The sequence below is a fragment of the Prionailurus bengalensis genome, chromosome D1 (genome assembly GCF_016509475.1).
Source record: "Prionailurus bengalensis isolate Pbe53 chromosome D1, Fcat_Pben_1.1_paternal_pri, whole genome shotgun sequence".
Lineage (NCBI taxonomy): Eukaryota > Metazoa > Chordata > Mammalia > Carnivora > Felidae > Prionailurus > Prionailurus bengalensis.
The window spans coordinates 30,287,740-30,307,081 of NC_057346.1; positions in this window are offsets into that span (position 1 = coordinate 30,287,740).

A 19,342-nucleotide genomic window follows, 5' to 3' on the forward strand; every position below is an offset into this window, starting at 1 on the left:
AGGGATTTCCCATGGAAGAACTATTAATATCATTATCTCTTGAACGATGGATAAGAATGTGGAGCAATTACAGACACAGGGCCTACCAGCAAAAGTAAACAGCATCAGTTATACTCTGATAGTAATCTCAGTCTATCTAGTAACCATCCAGATAGCAACCATCTGATCTACTCTTACCCTTCTTTGTAATTTTCCAAAGAAATTTACACTTGCTGAATCCCCTTTCTCCTCTCTTGAACCCTCAAGTAATCTGGCTTCTACTCCCACCTTCAGCTGAATATTTTCTCAGAAAATGCCACTTAGGAGCTCTTAAATGTCAAGTGGAATGGGCATTTTTAAATCCTAATCTTACTGGATCTCTTTCCTACATGTGATATAATTAATCACTCCTTGTTCTTGAGGCTTCCATGATACCACATTCTCTGGCTCTCCTTGTACTTCGGACAGCTCCTTCCCTGGCCCCTTCGTGGGCTCCTCTTCTTCCATCTGCTCTGTAAAGCCTGCCATTTCACAGGGTTCTGTCCTCCACCCACTGTTTTTCTCACTCCACATGCTCCCTGGGTAACCACAGCCATTCTCATGATTTTAATTACCATCTATATGCCAATGACTCCTAAATCTATATTTCTAGGCTTGGCCTCATCCCCTGAGCTTCAGACTCATATATCAAAGCTCTACTTCAATATCCCACAGGCAACTAAAACTCAACATATTGAAAATAAAAATCATTAGTTTTTTTTCCCCTAAAATGTCACCTTATCTAGTATTTTCTACCTCAGTTGGAGTTCACTGATTTTACTAACTATATATTTCCCAAATCTATCCCTTCTTTCCCATCGCTCCTATCAGGCCCTAACTTGGTGCCTTATCAGCCTTGTAGAGTACTGTAACAGACTCCCAATGCCAGTCTTATCCCCTCAGACTCACCTCTGAACATCTGCCAGATTGAATGTAGCTCAGTTACACACACACACACAGACACACACACACACACACACGTGCTTTGAACTCTGCCAATAATAACATTTCTTGGGAATCAGATTCAGGTTTCTTGACATGAAATACAATGCCCACTATGTCCTTTCCATTGTAGGAGAAAGGAGAAGTTCTGAAATTGTCATTTGACGGCTAATAAGGAACCCATAAAGGATTTCTGGGGAGCACCAATGGCCCAAATGAATGTAAAGTAGAGGATTTTTATAGTGGTATTTGTCTGGCTGGATGTCTTCAGCACTATACAAAGCATAAGTATAGAAACAGATTAGGTAGACAGAAGGCTTGAACCAAGATTAGTGTGGTATAATAATAGAGTTTAGAACATTGTCCATAGAGTCATTGAAATTTAAAGGAACAGTCCATGGGGTCCAGGCTTCATAGAGAGGGATTAGAAAGGGGGAAGACAAACAGGTTGGCAAGAACAAAAATAGTGGAAATAAAAAAAACTGGCTGTTTCAAAGTGACTAAAAGTAATGGAGTGACTATTGCAGCAAAGGGAAACTATAGTCAGGTAGTGGTGTGCTTAAAGATAAATTTTGGAGATGAAGCTGTTCTAAGTAAACACATGATTCAGGCTGTGGCAAGCTTTAGTACATAACTGATGTGAACTGAAGGTAAAGGACACTGGAGTTTAAGGAAGCTGTGAACCCCTAAACCTATATAGTAGGATAGAGCACTAGTCATTGTATGTATTACACTGGATTATAAATATCTATTTGTATGTCTGCCCTTACTAGACAAAACCTACCAGAGATCAAGTCTATATTCCCCAGTATCTAACACATTTCCTAAGGTAGGGTAAATACTCAACAAAGTATTTAATGAGTAACAAAAGCTTGCAACCGGGAAATTCTGGGACATACAGAAGAAGCAATAGAATTTTGGTTGGTTCAGTTGAACAAAGATAAATAGTAAGAAGTAACATTAGGGCCAAATAATAGATGCTTTGGAATAGTAAGCTGTGATATTGTGATTTATAATAAGAAATATATATTTGGTCTTCATCCATGTCAGATACAGAGCTCCTAAAACGCTTGGTATTTGTTTTTTGTTTTGTTAATGAAGTAACTTTCGGAAAGCACCTAAGGATGGGGGCTGCCTTCCAGAGGAACCAACCATGAGTAGAGGATTAAAATTTTCAGTTCCACCCTCTGATTTCTAGGGAGGAGAAAAGGATCCGGTGGTTGAATCAACTGCCAAAGGCTAATATTGAATCAGTCATGTCTATGTAATGAAGCTTCCATAAAACTCCAAAAGGATGGAGTTTGGAGAGCTTCTAGATGGATGAACCAGAATTCTTCCATGTGCCACTGCACTGGTCCTCAAACTTCATAAGGACAGAATCTTCTTTGTTCAGAACCTCAACTTGTATATCTCTTCATTTGGCTGTTGATTTATATGCTTTAATATCCTTTTTAATGAACCAGTAATCTAATGAGGAAACTGGTTTCCTGAGTTCTGTGGGCCACTCCAGCAAATTAATCAAACCCAAGGAGGGAATTGTGATAACCTAGGATTTACATCCATTGGGTCAGAAGCATACATAAAACCTATATTTTCAATGGGCATCTGAAGTAGAGGGCAGTCTTGTGGAACTGAACCCTTAACCTGAGGAATCTGACACTATCTCTGGGTAGACAGTATTAGAATTGAGTTGGATTGTAGGACACAAAGCTGCTGTCAGAGCATTGCTTAGTGCTATGAGGAAACCACCCCCAAAGCCCCACTGAAATTGGGTGCAGAATCATTACAGGCCAAGGAAATTGAACTTCATTCTGTAGCCAATTAGAAGTCACTGAAAATTTGGAGCTTAGAAGAAATCGAATGTTATCAGTACTGCATTCACAACTGTGGTTAATATTTATGACTCGAAAGCATGACACAATGATACTGTCTGAATCATCAAGAAAAAATTATGCTGTGCTTACCATAGTAATTCTGTCCCGATAACTGTACTGTTTTCTATTGTCATTCTTTGGAACTTGTAATCTGCTCCCTTTGTTCAGATCATGGGAATTCACCAAAGGATTATTGAATACCTTCTGTGTACTAAGCCCCAGGCTAGGCACTTTTACAAATACTATTTTACTCCATTGAAAAGATTAGTTACATAAACCAGAATCATCAGATTTCCAAACCATGTTAGGTAATGAATATAATATTTATATAGCATAAGATTTCTTAGACCCAAAGATCTCAAAGCCATATACAGGATGATGCAATTTGATGTGTTCGTATTTTAATGAAATTGCTTCTATTCAAAGTCTTGGGATATAGGTAGGAAGAGAAATTCACCGTCTATAAAGAGAGAAAATGAGACTCCAAAAGATTTAGTAATGTCTCAAAGGTGACAAAGAAAGAGATAATGAAGCCAAAGTTGGAACTCTGGAACCCATGCATGATCTTCTGTTGGAATCATGATTTAGATGTAAACTTTACCAGCTCTGAAATGTGATCTCTGTACAACATACAAGTGGAAAATTGGCCATTCAGTGAAACACAGTGGAAGGGAAGCAGGCTTCTGGGTGAGTTCCATCATTTATTACCACGCTGGTCCTAAATTTTCACACCTAATTAATCAAGCTTGCTCTGTAATCACTTTTCTACGTGTGGTGTTGGTGGATTTTACAGCTGCAGTTTTAATGAGCTGCTGTTTCTTTTGACATTTGGAAATCTAATCTGGAAAAATGATTCAATGACTTGTAAAGACCTTTCATTTTATATGTTTAGCCATGTAGCTTTCCAGGGTCCTCAGAGCAAACAAGGGGCAGCCACACTTTTCCATATAGCTGCTGTTCTTGCCAGGACATGGCAGGCCAATTCCTATGTAGTTACTGAACAGATGTGGCTGGCAGCCCAGAGAGCTAATGAGAATTAATATTAGTGATTGCAAACACCTAGGAAATAAATGGGAATTTGTGACTTGACTTATGAGAAGATGATATTTGAAAACCCAAATCTTGCATAAAATACTAAAAATTAGGGAGGCCATCCCATCCTAGGAAACACAAAGTTAACAGGGTGGACAGAGAAAATATACTCACTACAACAGGAAACAACTATCAAATTATAGAAATACGTCAGCTACCAAGAGAGAGAAACAGCATGAGAAGCAACATTTCCACTTACAAGGAATATTAATTAATATTCTATAGACTATGTAATTCTTGTAATTACTTCTCTAAAATTGGGGGGTTTTGCTGAGAAAAGAGATCCTAGAGGAAATACACTGTCAAAATATATTATTCCTGAGTGCATGGCACATATGGATGAGGCTAAATTGGCCTCCTTATTCCCATTGCAAACCCCATAGGAGCTCTAGGATTAAAGATTGGCAGTCATTGCCCCATCAAGCTGTTCATTCCAAGGGAATTGTAATTCTCAAACTGGAGGAGGCAATCTGGAAAAAGGACAATTGTCTATGAATTCTGTAGCCACACCACCTCAATATACTGAATGAGATTAATATACAATTGTTCCTTTCGAATCTCACAGTGTTCATAAATTGCTTTTGTCATGTGACTCTCTACAGTGAGTACACTGATTTAATATTTCCTGGATCATACCTTTTTCCCTCTTGCACCCTGAACCATTAGCCTATCAAATTAATTGGCAACTATTTGCATAGCCACCTTTGCTTGCTTCCTTCTTGTGGTCTTCCTCACTTCATCAACAAGTGAAAAATCCTCAGCTATAAAACCAAACAAGTAATTTTGGTTGCTAGGAGGGAAGACATCAGTCCAGAAAAATTGAAGCTGAAGGGTCAGAATTTGCTAATACCATTTCAAACCCAGAGCTTATAAGTATTCCAAGGTGCAAAGGAACTTTGCAAATAGTCTGAAAACAAACCAAAGAACTGAATCTGCAGTGGATGGTATTTCAAAATGGCACCACTGAGGGGCGCCTGGGTGGCTCAGTCGGTTGAGCAGCCGACTTCAGCTCAGGTCCCGATCTCGCGGTCCGTGAGTTCGAGCCCCGCGTCGGGCTCTGTGCTGACAGCTCGGAGCCTGGAGCCTGTTTCAGATTCTGTGTCTTCCTCTCTCTGACCCTCCCCCATTCATGCTATGTCTCTCTCTGTCTCAAAAATAAATAAACGTTAAAAAAAATTTTAAAAAAAAATGGCACCACTGAAAAACAAGGGTGGAAATAATACATGAGGCATCCTGCATTGTGTTTAAGACATCTCTCTCTCCCTCTCCTTCTCTCTCTTTCTTACACACACACACACACACACAGTAAATGCATGAATTGTCTCTGGAAAGGGATACATGAAATTGACAGCTCCTACCTCCACGAAGAGATACTGGTAGATACTGGTATATAGGGACAGCTGAAGATTTACTTTGCACTCTACATATCCTTTGGTCCCTTTTAAATTTTGTTTCTTGTACATATGTGTCTTAACAAAAATCTATTTTTAGGGAGGCTTAGGTGGCTCAGTCAGTCAAGCATCCTACTTTGGCTCAAGTCATAATCTCATGGTTTGTGAGTTCTATCCCTGCATTAAGCTCTGCACTTACAGTGCAGAGCATGCTTGGGATGCCTTCTTTCCCCAACTCTCTCTGCCTCTCCCCCACTTACATGTGTGAGTGCATGCATGCACCCTCCCTCTCTCTCAAAATAAATGTTTTTTTTTTTAAGACACAACTTAAAAAATATTTTTTTAAATGGCTGTTCTCACACCAATAGCTAATCTGTCTAGTTCTCAATCCCAGGTCAAGATGGGGGAAATCATCATTTGCTGTAAATGCTCACCATCCCATCTTCATCTTTCCCACTATGCACACTAGGGACCACCCCCATTCATAAGGCTCTCTTCAAGGATACCTTGGAGATCATCTGGTGTGTGGTTCTCAAATATCAGATGAAGAAATGGCTCAGAGCAATACAAATGACCTTTACAGGGTCTCCTTGCTTTCTACAGGCATGATTAAAGTCAAAATCTTTTTATAAGAAAACGTGTAATGTTTTCTAACTTTTCTTACCCAAAAAGATGGAGTCACGAAGATCTGGTTTGAAAATATTCCTTCCAGGTAAGTCTTTCAAATGCACTCTAAGTGGATTGCTTTTTATTTTCTTCAAGCCTCCCTGCCTGCCACCACTTTGCTGCCACTACCACTTTGCTCCATTAATCATTTTATCATTTCCAAAAGCCCCTTCCCAACACAATTAAGGAATCTAGAATTAAACATTTTGTTGGTTTGGGATCTCAATACCAATCTGTCCCAGGTGAAATCAGTCTCCAATCAGGGGCACCACAGAGAGCTCAGAGCAGCTGTGCTTCCTAAGGCTGGTGGTGGCTGCCACTGTGTGTGCTGATCTGTAGGGATTTCCAAGTCTCCCCTAACAGCTCATGAATTTTATAAACTAACCTCAGTGTAACCAAACCATTAAACTGCAAATTTAGAATTTGTCAACAAAGACCTAGAGGAAACTAATGCAGCTTTGCATTGACAGCCTCTCCATAGTAGCCCTAGTACAGGCCTGGAAGAGCCAACTGAAATCCCCAGTCCTGGCTTTCAGAACCCAAAAATAGATGGGGAGCATTCTGGTCTGTCAACAGCCCCATCTATCTGACCCAAGAGAAGCTCAGTATCCTGGACTAAATACAGGGTGCAGAAAATTACACTCAGTGCAGATTCTCCTCAGGCTTTTGTCTTCCAAGTCTAAGTTGCTGCAGAGGCCTATTAACTAGTCCTCACATCTCTCTTCCCCTTATTCTCATCAGATCATTCTCCAGATTTGACAATCCCATTCACAGTTGTTTATCTCCACCATAAATTCCAAATTCCCTCTCATGGTATGTGTCTCCTATGATCAGGGTGCTGCCTGCTGACCAAGTTCTTCCCCAACCCTAGATCCCCACATCCCCATGCCACACTGAACTGTTGGCTTCCACCAACTGCCCACAACCTTGTGTTGTCATGCCTCCACTGTTCTGCCACCTGCAGTATCCCGCTGCCCTCCGTTCATCACCACAAAACTACATTATTTGACTGATTCCAGTTCACCTTTAAATCAGATATTTCCCTAAGAAGTCTCTTATGATCCCAGAGTCCATCTTTTGTGCTTGCTCTCTTAGGTTGGAATATTCTGCTTTGTGTCTGCTTCTATCTAAGACTATGCATTCTCTGGTGGCATGGCCTTATTCAGTCTGCAATTCCAAGAATCTAACATAGTGTCTGCTAGGTAATTAGCACTAAATAAGTATTTGCTGAAATTTAGTATAGTTGTTAATAGTTCTAGAGTCAGACCTATTTAGGTAGGTACAAATTTCACTTCTGCCACTTACAGGACAGCCTTGGGCAAGTTACTTAACCCCTGAGCTTCAGTTCCCTCAGCTCTGAAATGGTGATAACAGCATGAATTTCACAAGTTGCTGTAAAGATAAATAAGCTCATATAGGTAACACACTTAGCAGATAGAAAGTACTCTGCAAATGTAACTCTATTTTTACCATGCTCATCTCCATACTGGTTGTGAAATCTTGACTGAGTTTCTTGCCCCTCTCCAAGTCTCAGTTTGTGCATCTCTAAAATGGGCGTGATAACAGCTTTCAGCAAATTGGATTATTATCTGGATAAAATGTCATAAGCCTTGAAAAATACCTAGCAAAACCCGTGGCACACAGTAGGAGTTGATAGTGAATATGTTGTAGAACTATGAAAGGGTCTGAGAGCTCCCACATCCATGCCTTAGAAAGAAAGAATTCAAGGCAGAAACAAGAACCAAACTAGAAAGGGAATTTCTTGCAGGTTCTCATATCAGCTGTGAGAGGCATTTGCTACTTGTAATCCCCCCAATCCTACCACCATCTATTCCCTTCTTCCAAACCAGGGCTGATTAAATTCATTTAGGTCAAATGACAAGTTGCTTGCAAGAGGAAAGGAATAAAACAATTGATAGGCATCACCCAAAAAATTAAGAGTGTGGGCAAAGAGAACTGTGAACCACAGTTTCCAATTGTCCATGACTGTATCCTGAGTCTAAAACATCTCAATTTCTCTTTTTGGAGGCCAGAAAAGCTCCTCATTAAGCTAATGAGCCACTAATTCATTTCCAGGTGAAGAGGGTACCCACAGAGCTGCCTCCTTTTCCTTGTCTTGAGGATCATTAAAATGAAGAGTGACAGGCTCTTTGGACAGAGTCAGTAGTGACAGCCTGACAGCTGCCAGCTGGTGTGAGGGCAGGGGGAATTGGCAGAGGTAAAAGATTCCCAGGAGAAAAAGGGAAAGAGAGACAGAGAAACAGTGAGACAGAGTGGGGAAGACATACAGAAACAGAGACAGAGACAGAGACAGAGAGACCAAGAAAGAAGGCTGATGATGCCAAATTTTCACTAACATGGTGCAAGGGTTGACCACAGGCACAGCACACAACCAGAATTTCATAACAGGAATAGAAAGTGCTCATTCTGCAGCTCCCAAATAACCTTGACTAGCTACCTCGTTGAACAAATGTCCTTTAGAAGCCTGCATAAGTAAGACTAGCTTAATTCCAAAGCCTTCAAGGAGTTCTCCTATTATTGGTACCCCCAAACACTCCTTTCTTTCATTACCCTTACCAGTATTCTTTCTGGAGATTTTCAAGAATGTAACATACTTGGGGCGCCAGAGTGGCTCATTTAAGAGTCTGACTTCGGCTCAAGTCATGATCTCAGTTCAAGCCTTTCATCAGGCTCTGTGCTGACAGCTTGGAGCCTGGAACCTGCTTCAGATTCTGTGTCTCCCTCTCTCTCTGCCCCTCCCCTGCTCGTGGGCTCTCTCTCTCTCTCTCTCAAAAATAAACATTTAAAAAATTTTCTGTTAAAGAATGTAACATACTTACTGCTTTTATTCACATAAAATGAGCACTTCTTTTATCACTTCTCTTATCACTAATAGTTCTCAGAAATATTTTAATAAGAATACGGCATTTCATTTAATGGTTATGTTATGGATGACACCTCACTTCTTATTGGGATCTTTCTATCTTTTCACTATTTGTACTTTGTGATGCAATAAACATCCTCATTGATAAATTTTGCACACACTTTATTTTCATAAGATACATCCTCAAAATCAGAATCAACAAACATGGAATTTTAGAACCTTCCTAATCCCTATCTTTGTTTCATAAACTTAAATGAGCTGTGGCTGTCACACTGGAAACAGCCTACCACCATGCAGAAAATCCAGTTTTTAATTGTGCATTGCTCCACACTACTTCTTCAACCTTGAGCAGTTTTCTCATCTTCTATGCTGTTCAGTTTCCTTCTCTGTAAAATGGAGGTCTTAGTACCTATCCTGCTGAGGTTTTGAGAAAATTAAATCAATTAAAAGAGAAAATATACAGGATCACTATCACAACAATAGAATCAAAGGGGAAAAAGCTGACAAGACCTGATCTTCATTCTTGACTTAAAAAAAAAAAAACTATTCAAAGTTTAGGAATGGCACAAGAATAGACACTCATCAATGGAACAGAATAGAGAACCCAGAAATGGACCCACAAACATATGGCCAACTAATCTTTGACAAAGCAGGAAAGAATATCCAATGGAATAAAGACAGTCTCTTCAGCAAGTGGTGCTGGGAAAACTGGACAGCAACATGCAGAAGAATGAACCTGGACCACTTTCTTACACCATCCACAAAAATAAACTCAAAATGGATGAAAGACCTACATGTAAGACAAGAAGCCATCAAAATCCTCAAAGACAAAGCAAGCAAAAACCTGTTTGATCTTGCCCGCAGAAACTTCTTACTCAACACGTCTCCAGAGGGAAGGGAAACAAAAGCAAAAATGGACTACTGGAATCTCATCAAAATCAAAGGCTTCTGCACAGTGAAGGAAACAATCAGCAAAACTAAAAGACAACCGACAGAATGGAAGAAGATATTTGCAAACGACATATCAGATAAAGGGTTAGTATTCAAAATCTATAAAGAACTTATAAAACTAACACCCAAAAAACAAATAATCCAGTGAAGAAATGGGCAAAAGACATGAATAGACACTTCTCCAAGGAAGACACCCAGATGGCCAACCGACACATGAAAAAATGCTCCACATCACTCATCATCAGGGAAATACAAATCAAAACCACAATGAGATACCACTTTACACCTGTCAGAATGGCTAACATTAACAACTCAGGCAACAACAGATGTTGGCGAGGATGTGGAGAAAGAGGGATCTCTTTTGCATTGTTGGTGGGAATGCAAGCTGGTGCAGCCATTATGGAAAACAGTATGGAGGTTCCTCAAAAAAACTAAAAATAGAACTACCCTGCAACCCAGCAATTGCACTACTAGGCATTTTTCCACAGGATAAAGGTGTGCTGTTTCTAAGGGACACATGTACACCCATGTTTATAGTAGCACTATCAACAATAGCCAAAGTTGGAAAGAACCCAAATGTCCATTGATGTATGAGTGGATAAAGAAGAGGTGGTATGTATATATATATATGTATATATATATATATATGTGTGTGTGTGTGTGTGTGTGTGTGTATACACATATATACACACACACACAATGGAGTATTACTCGGCAATCAAAAAGAATGAAATCTTGCCATTTGCAACTACATCAATGGAACTGGAGGGTATTATGCTAAGTCAGAGAAAGACAAAAATCATATGACTTCACTCATATGAGGACTTTAAGAGACAAAACAAATGAACATAATGGAAGGAAAACGAAAATAATATAAAAACAGGGAGGGGACAAAACAGAAGAGACTCATGGAGAACAAACTGAGGCTTACTGGAGGGGTTGTGGGAGGGGGAATGGGCTAAATGGGTAAGGGGCATTAAGGAACCTACTCCTGAAATCATTGTTTCACTATATGCTAATTTGGATGTGCATTTTAAAAAATAAAAAATTATATACATATATATATATGCATATATATATACATACATATATATATAAAACTTCCTTTCCCTGAAGGCAATAAGAAATATTACCAGAAAATGAAAGTCAGTCTTATACTAAATAGTGATATCAGAAGCCTTCTTATCAAAGTAAAGAAGCTTACTCTCAACAATGCTAAACAGTATTACACTGGGGGCTTTCCACAGTGCAATAAGAAAAAATACTGGGGATGCTTGGATGGCTCAGTTTAGCATCTGACTCTTGATTTTGGCTCAGGTCATGATCTCACGATGGTTCGTGAGTTCGAGCCCCACATCAGGCTCTGCACTGACAGTGTGGAGACTGCTCGGGATTCTGTCTTCTCTCTCTGCCCTTCCCCTGCTCACACACTCTCTTTCTCTCTCAAATGAATAAAATTTTTTTTAAAAAGTTAAAAAAAATACTGGAGAAAAGAAAACTGTCATTATGTGTTAAGTATATAAGTGTCTGCCTTAAAAAGTCCACAGAATAAACTTTAAAGCTGTAAGAATTGATTGACAACAGTTCACCAAACAATTTGAATGCCCAGAAATAATACATTTTAAAAATTATAATAGAAATAGCCATGTTAATAACAGGAAAAATTCCATGAAATGCTTATGATCAAACCTAATATGAAATGTGTCAGATCTATATGAACCAAACTATTCAGCTTTACTAAAGAAAACAGAGACCTGGATAAGTAGACAGGCATACCATGCTCATTGTCTTAAATAGTCTCCCCAAATTAGTCTATAAACACAACAATAAATTCATTCACATCAAAAATTTCCATATTTTTTATGAAAGTTATAAGCAGCTTAAAAAATTATATAGATGACAAAAGTGTGAAAATAGCTGATAAAATATTAAAAATGAAGAAGAGTAAGTGGGGATTTATCCAGCAGGATATACAAACATTTTATAAAGCTATAGCAATTAAAACAGTATGAACAGTCTACAAAATATGAAAATAAATCATATAAATAAATAAATAAGGAACCTATATCCATGTGAGAATTTAGCATATGATAAAAGTGACATATCAAGTTAGTGAGGAAAACATGGACTTTTTAACCACTGACTATCAATGAGAAAATATTTAAGTTACATCTCTAGTTAAAAACATACAGAAAAACAAATCCTGATAGATAAAAAAACAAAAGCTAAATCTAGAAAGCAAGTAATATGAATGTTAGAAATAACTATAGGATAATATGTTTCTAGTAATGCAGTAAGACTCTGCCTCCCTGTAGAAATGCAGATGCAGAGGGGCGCCTGGGTGGCGCAGTTGGTTGAGCGTCCGACTTCAGCCAGGTCACGATCTCGCGGTCCGTGAGTTCGAGCCCCGCGTCGGGCTCTGGGCTGATGGCTCGGAGCCTGGAGCCTGTTTCCCATTCTGTGTCTCCCTCTCTCTCTGCCCCTCCCCCGTTCATGCTCTGTCTCTCTCTGTCCCAAAAATAAATAAAAACGTTGAAAAAAAAAAAAAAAAAAAAAAAAAAGAAATGCAGATGCAGAGAATTAAGTTAATCAGACTCCCCAGTAGTAGACCTTTATCATTGATGTATAGAGGTGTTTTCTTATGTTTTACCTGCTTTTCTTCCAGATCACCATTCCAATTCCCCCACTCCTCACAGGCACCCACTCTAATGAACTTGCATGACATTTGTTTACATTAATGGGATAAATATACACAAATAGTACTGAGTTACAGATCCTGTTCTGTCCTACATTCTGTTCTCCACTCCATATTATTAAGTATGGTTCCTTAATACTCATCACATTTGGCCTATCCATTCAGCTAGAGATGAACATTTAGGTTGCTTTTAGCTCTCTGCTACCACAAAGAAGCCTGCACTTTCTTGGACTCAAATGAGAGTTCTGGGTACACAACAAGGAGTGGGAACACTAAGTTCAAGACAGTGACTCGAATGGTTGAGGCAGACAAGCAGACTAGTCCTAGTGGCAAGGCAAGAGTCTTCCCATTTCCTTAGGTACTTAGCAACATTTTGTATTATTTAACTTTTATATGTTTGCTAATCTAATAGGTGTAACTTTGAGCTCAAGGCTGCTTCTATTTGCATTTCTCTGACTCCTAGTAATATTAAGCATCTTTTTACTGACATTGCAAGCTATTGAGATTACCCTTTCTGTCATTTGCCATTGATACCTATTATTAATATTATTATTATTTTAGGTTTTTAATATTTTTCCTACTTGACTTGTAAAAACTCCTTGTATGAATTATATATTAGTATCTCACTTATTTTATTTTGCAAATACCTATCAAATTTTCACTTTCTGTTTAAGTCATCAACAGTTTCCTCATTGATCAGAAATCTTTAATTTTTATGATCAAAGATCTAGTTTCTTACACTAGATACAAAAAAAAATGGCCAAGAAAGAAAGATTATCAATATAGCTACAAACAAATGTCTATGCAACCAAAGACAGCATTTACAAAGCTGCAAACAGGGAAATACATCTAATAAATGTGAAAAGATGCAAGTTAAATCAAGGAGATAACATTTGGGTCTTTGCTGACACACACACACACACACACACATACACACACAAAGCAAAGCTACAGGGTGATACGGATTCTTGTACAATTGTTCATTCTTTCTGGAGGGGAGTTAGATGACATCTAATAAAATATAATATGTGGATGACCCTCTATCCAGACATACTTCTTTATGTGTCAATGTTTACAGAACCATTGTTTGTAATACAAAAATTAGAAACAACTAAAATAATCATCAATAAAGAAAAAACAAGCTATGATACATACAAACTATGGACTAGTCTGAATAAATTACAATAAAATAGGCATTTTACATGCATTGACTTGAGATGATCTTAATGACCTATTTATTATAAGGAAACAAAAAACAAATTGTAGAATATATACATGTTACCAGATGACTTAAACAAAGAGAAAAACTCACAAAACACAACTATTTATACAAATTCTATATAAATACACAAGAAAAGTTTTGGAAGAATCCACACCAAAACTCAAAACTTTCCTCTGGTAAGAACAGTGAATTTGAGAAGGTACCAAATGGAGATTTTTTTGTTTCATTATTTTTCTTTACAATAAGAACAGTTTCATATTTTACTTATATGAATAAAACAAATTTAAGTGATTTTTAACAAAATTAAATGAGATCATTATGTACAAGCCCTTTATGAGCGGAAAAATGGCTAGGCATAATTAAAGAAAGATATAATATAGAACAAGATTTAATCAAATTTAAGTACTTTCTGACATTAAAACTCAATTATTATAATTGCTGTCTGACTTACTTCTGGGTTCTGTAGCCAAAGTGAAATTGGAGAACAATGTTCATTCAGTTTGAATTCTAAGATCCAAAGCTTGAATCAAATTGGAGAACACTGTTCATTCAGTTTGAATTCTAAAATCCAAACCTTCTAGGTCACCCTAGTTCAGGGGTCAAGAAAGCACAGACCATATGCAAATCCAGCTCACTGCCTGTTTTGGTATGCCCCAGAGGTTAAAAATGGTGTTTACATTTTTAAATGGCTGAAAAGAAATCAAAAGAAGAAAAATATTTTGTGACATGTACAAAATATATAACTTCCAATTTTAATGTCCATAAATAAAGTTTTATTGGAAATACAACTATATCCATCCATTTACATACTGTCTGTGGCCACTTTGATGTTACAATAGTAAAGGAGTAGTTACAACATTGTCTGGCCAAAAAGACTAAAATATTTACTGTCTGCCTGTTTACAGAAAAAGTTTGCTAATCTCCTGCCCCAGGTTATCTTTCTGTGTTAGCACTTACTTTGTTGTTTAATGTCAAATTTGGCATAAAAACTTTGCATTCACATTTGCTCCCCATTCTGAGGAGGCCAAAGACTTTAAATAACTATTGATAATTTATAAATACTATAAATCTTCCTCAATGTTCACATTTCTTTCTCATTACTATCTGCTCAGCCTGTCTATTCTGTGCTTCTTTTAGCAGGAAAAAGAAATGTCTTCCTAAAGAAAGCATAACTGGGTATTTTGAATTCTATTTCTACTCTTCCTCAATTATCCACACCTTAGGGGAGTCTTAGAGTCCTGAGTGACTAACCCAAGGCCCCAGCACACACACTGGAGGTGTTAATCTGGCACCTGAGATGATCCTGCTAGCAAAGAACCAGTTTTAGCAGTAGTCCTTCATTACTGGGTGTCATGGGACTTCAGAGGGCCTGGTGAAACCTATAAGGCCTCTGCTCAGAATAATGCAAGTGTGTGCACACAGACTTTGGACTAGACTTTTACAGAGTTCATAGAAACTCTGGCACCCATCCTTAGGTCTCTAGTATCCATAGATCTGTTTTTAAATCCCTGATTTATAGCCTTGCCTACAATGGGATAGCAATTGTCTCCTTGCTTTTCTATGATTCCATAAACCTTGAGTCTCCAGCTTTGAGCACATAAAGGAAAAGTCACACACAGCCACAAGGCATGAGGAGACTGAAAATCCTCTCAGTTCTGTCTCCCACTAACAAGTCAATCCCCTCTCCTGGCTCCTGCCTAGATGCATCTGGAATTGCTCATTACCTTTAGTGTTTCACTTGCTATGTCATAGAAGGAAAAGAGAAGAGTCCAGAGAATCATGATATTTAGGCATAAATAAAACTAATGACAAAATGATTTAAAAGATTATAAAAAAGAGCTATTTTTTAAGGGAAACTTTACTAGAGTGTGTATGTCGTAAAACCACAGGATCAAGTAAGGGTTGTGAATCTATGGAAGTACCCAGTGTGTCCCAACCTGTCTATGCATCAGCATCTGGGAACATACTGGGAAATCTCCCCCAGGAGATTACTTGGCTTCCTGAAACCTCCTGAGGGAGATTTCCTGAAATGCAAATTTATGGTCCCAAACATACTGAATGAGAATCCCTGAGAGAGAAACAAACAGGGAATATACACACATGTATTTCATATGCATAAACATAAACATTTTTTAACAAGATTCCCCAGTGAGTGTCCAGGAAAGCACAAATCTATAGATATGCTCGAAGAAACCACTGAATAACAATATGTAGATATGAATGGTTCAGTAAAAGGAGTAATGAAGAGTTAAATAGCTTGACTTCTAGCCCTATCTCTGTCGTTAATTTGCTGTGTGACCTCAAATAGATCACTTCACTTCTCTGGGCCCCACTTTCTTCATCTGAAAAAGAAAAGAGAAAAAGAGACAAATAATATCCAAAGGCTTTTCAGTTTCCAAAATTTTATAACCTTTTATCCAGCATCATCCAAAAGTACCACTTAATGAAAAGACTGAATCAATTATGAGCAAGTTCTAAAATAAACTAGTCACAAAGCCTTGGATGGATACTCAGATACAACCTGACTGTACCACAGAGAAAGTAGGTTAAGGAAACAAATATAACATGATAGACAGAAGTTTATCAGGCCCAAGAAAGAATGCTTTGAAGTGTCACATGTAACAATATGGGGATGCACCTCACTGGAGAGCCCAAAAATGCATGAAACAAAAACTGATAGAATTGAAGGGAGAAACAGACAATTCAACATAAAAATTTGAATAATGTGTAGAACAACTAGGCAAAAGATTAATGAAAAAAAGTAGAAAAATTGAACAGGACTATAAACCAACAGACATCTATAGAATATTTCACCCAACAACAGCAGAATATATATTCTTCTTGGGTACACATGGAGCATTCTTCAGAACAGACTGTATGTTAGGTCATAATATAAGCCCCAATAAATTTTTAAAAGAATTGATATGCCAAGTATGTTCTCAGATCACAATGGAATGATACTAGAAATTAATATCAAAAGGAAACCTGGAAAATTCAAAAATACATTGAAGTTAAACAACACAATCCTAAATAACCAATAATCCAAAGAAGAAATCACATGGAAAATTAAAAAACACTTCGAGATGAATGAAAATGAAGACATGGCATCCTAAAACTAAAGGGATGTGGCAAAAGCAAGGATTATAAAGAAAATTATATCTATAAATGTGTATATTTTAAAAGAATAGAGATCTTAAATCAATAAGTAAATATTCACCTTTAAGAAACCAGAAAGAGAGGATTAAATGAGACTTGAAGCAAGAAGGAAAGAAATAATAAAGACTAAAGACTAAAATGAAAATACATGAAATAAAGAATGGAAAAGCAGGGGGCCTGGGTGGCTCAGTTGATTAAGTGTCTGACTGTGGTTCAGGTCATGATCTCACAGTTTGTGGGTTCGAGCCCCACATCGGGCTCTGTGCTGAAAGCTTGCTCAGAGCCTGGAGCCTGCCTCAGATTCTGTGTCTCCTTCCCTATCTTTCCTTCCCCTGCTCACTCTCTGTCTCACTCTGTCTCTGAAAAATAAATAAATCTAAAAAACATTTTTTTAAGAATGGAAAAGCAAAAAGTAAATAAATAAAAGCAACAAAAGCAAAGTTAATTCTTTGAAAAGAGCAAGAAAACTGACAACTGTTAGCAAGACTAAAAGGGGGTGCCTGGGTGGCTCAGTTGGCTAAGTGTCCGACTTTTGCTCGGGTCATGATCTCATAGTTCAGGAGTTCAAGCCCCACATCAGGCTTTGTGCTGAGCCTGGAGCTTGCTTCAGATTCTGTGTCTCCCTCTCGCTCTCTCTCTCTCTTCCCCTCTCCCACTCATGCTCTGTCTCTGTCTCAGCTAGAACACTAGCCTGAGGCATGTGGACATGTTAAAACACCATGGTACCCTGCTAGGCTCTCACCTGGGAAACCGTGCCCCTAGACACCTAAGGGTTGGGATTTGATTTCAGTTTGCCTGCTCCAGGCAGGTCTATCTCAAAAATAAATAAATAAATAAATAAATAAATAAATAAATAAATTTTTAAAAACTCTTTAAAAAATAGCAAGATTCAAGTTACTGAATCAGGAATGAAAGAAGGAACATCACCACCAAATTTACAGGAGTATAAGAGATTATAAGGAGGATTTTATGAATAATTATGTGTCATCTATAACCTAGATGAAATGGATGAATTTCTAGAAGTACACAGGCAGTGAGCTGGATTTGCATATGGGCTGTGGTTTCTTGACCCCTGAAGTGTCATTTGAAATATTTTTGGGTTCTTATACACATAGAAGATTTATGTTTGACCCACATCCTACAGTTTAACAGAGTATTTTTTCATTCATCAACTTGTTGAGTTATCAAAATGCCTCCTACATCATTATTCCTATTTCCAATTTGTGGAAATTGCGGCATCTGAAGATTAAGAAACTTGCCTAAAAAGACTCACTATGGGCAATGAGATGGAGCCCCTAAACCAACACTGCAAAGAGCAGTGAATGGTGGGAATCACTCGTACTGTTATGAATCCAACAATTTCTTAAATTAAACTGCTTTGCTCCACTGGCTTATTAGGGAAAAAAATTAGGGCCCTTTTCCAACTGTGTACTCAGTACTCCTATTGCTACTACTGTGACCACTCTCACAAACAATAAATGGAGAATAATTGCTCCAGGAAGAGTGCTCTGCCTGAAGGAGAAGTATCCAAGTCTGGACAGGACCAACGCTGGTTTCCTTGTGAGCATTGTGTGTCCTGTTACTATTCCAGCACATGATATCCATGGTAGGGCTCAGTGTGTGCCATGTGTCTGCTAGTCAGGGAAGGTCAGACCACTATGGTTAGCACCCATGTATGCTCTTAAAAAGGTATTATGGTCATTTCCCATTGACTGCCATCACCATTCATATAGTTCATGGCTTTATTTAAAGGGTCAAGAGCAGCAGCCTCATGCCACTCAACTGCAGGTAGTGAGGTGGGGCAGAGAAGAGAAAACACAGCAGACCAGGGAGGAGCAGAGCTGGCCCAGCCGTTCAGAGGGACAACACTTGTGACTTTCCCCAGGGTGGGGGGCGGTAGAGAGTCCTAAGAGGGACAGCAAATCAGCCTTTTCAGAAGGGTAGTAAAAGAGATTTGTTAACATTAAATCATTGTAATTCCCACTGTAGGGAATGAATGGCTTCATTATCCCCATTTCACATAAAAGAAACTGAGACAGAGCCACAAAGGAAGCTGCAAAACTGGGGCTTGAGTTTATGAAATGTCTGGAATTCTTACCTGTGCTAAGTGTTCATTCTCTTATCTGTAAGACAGCAGCAGCCTTATGATCTGGCAGGTCTATTTCAGGTTTCTGTGAAACCCAGATGCGACAATACTGTGAAAGCCCTCTGCACATCAGAGATTGTGGTCTAAGTGCTACTTACTATTCCTTCCCTGGGGCTCTACAGCTAGTGATTCCCTCCTTCAGGACTGCCCTTAGGTAGGGAGGAAAAAAACTACATTTATTGAAAGATAATTATGTGCCAGACACTGGGTGAATCTTTCACATATATTATCTCATTAAATCCTTTTACAACCATGCCCAGATAACAACCATGTTATCCCCATTTTACAGAAGAGGAATCTGCACT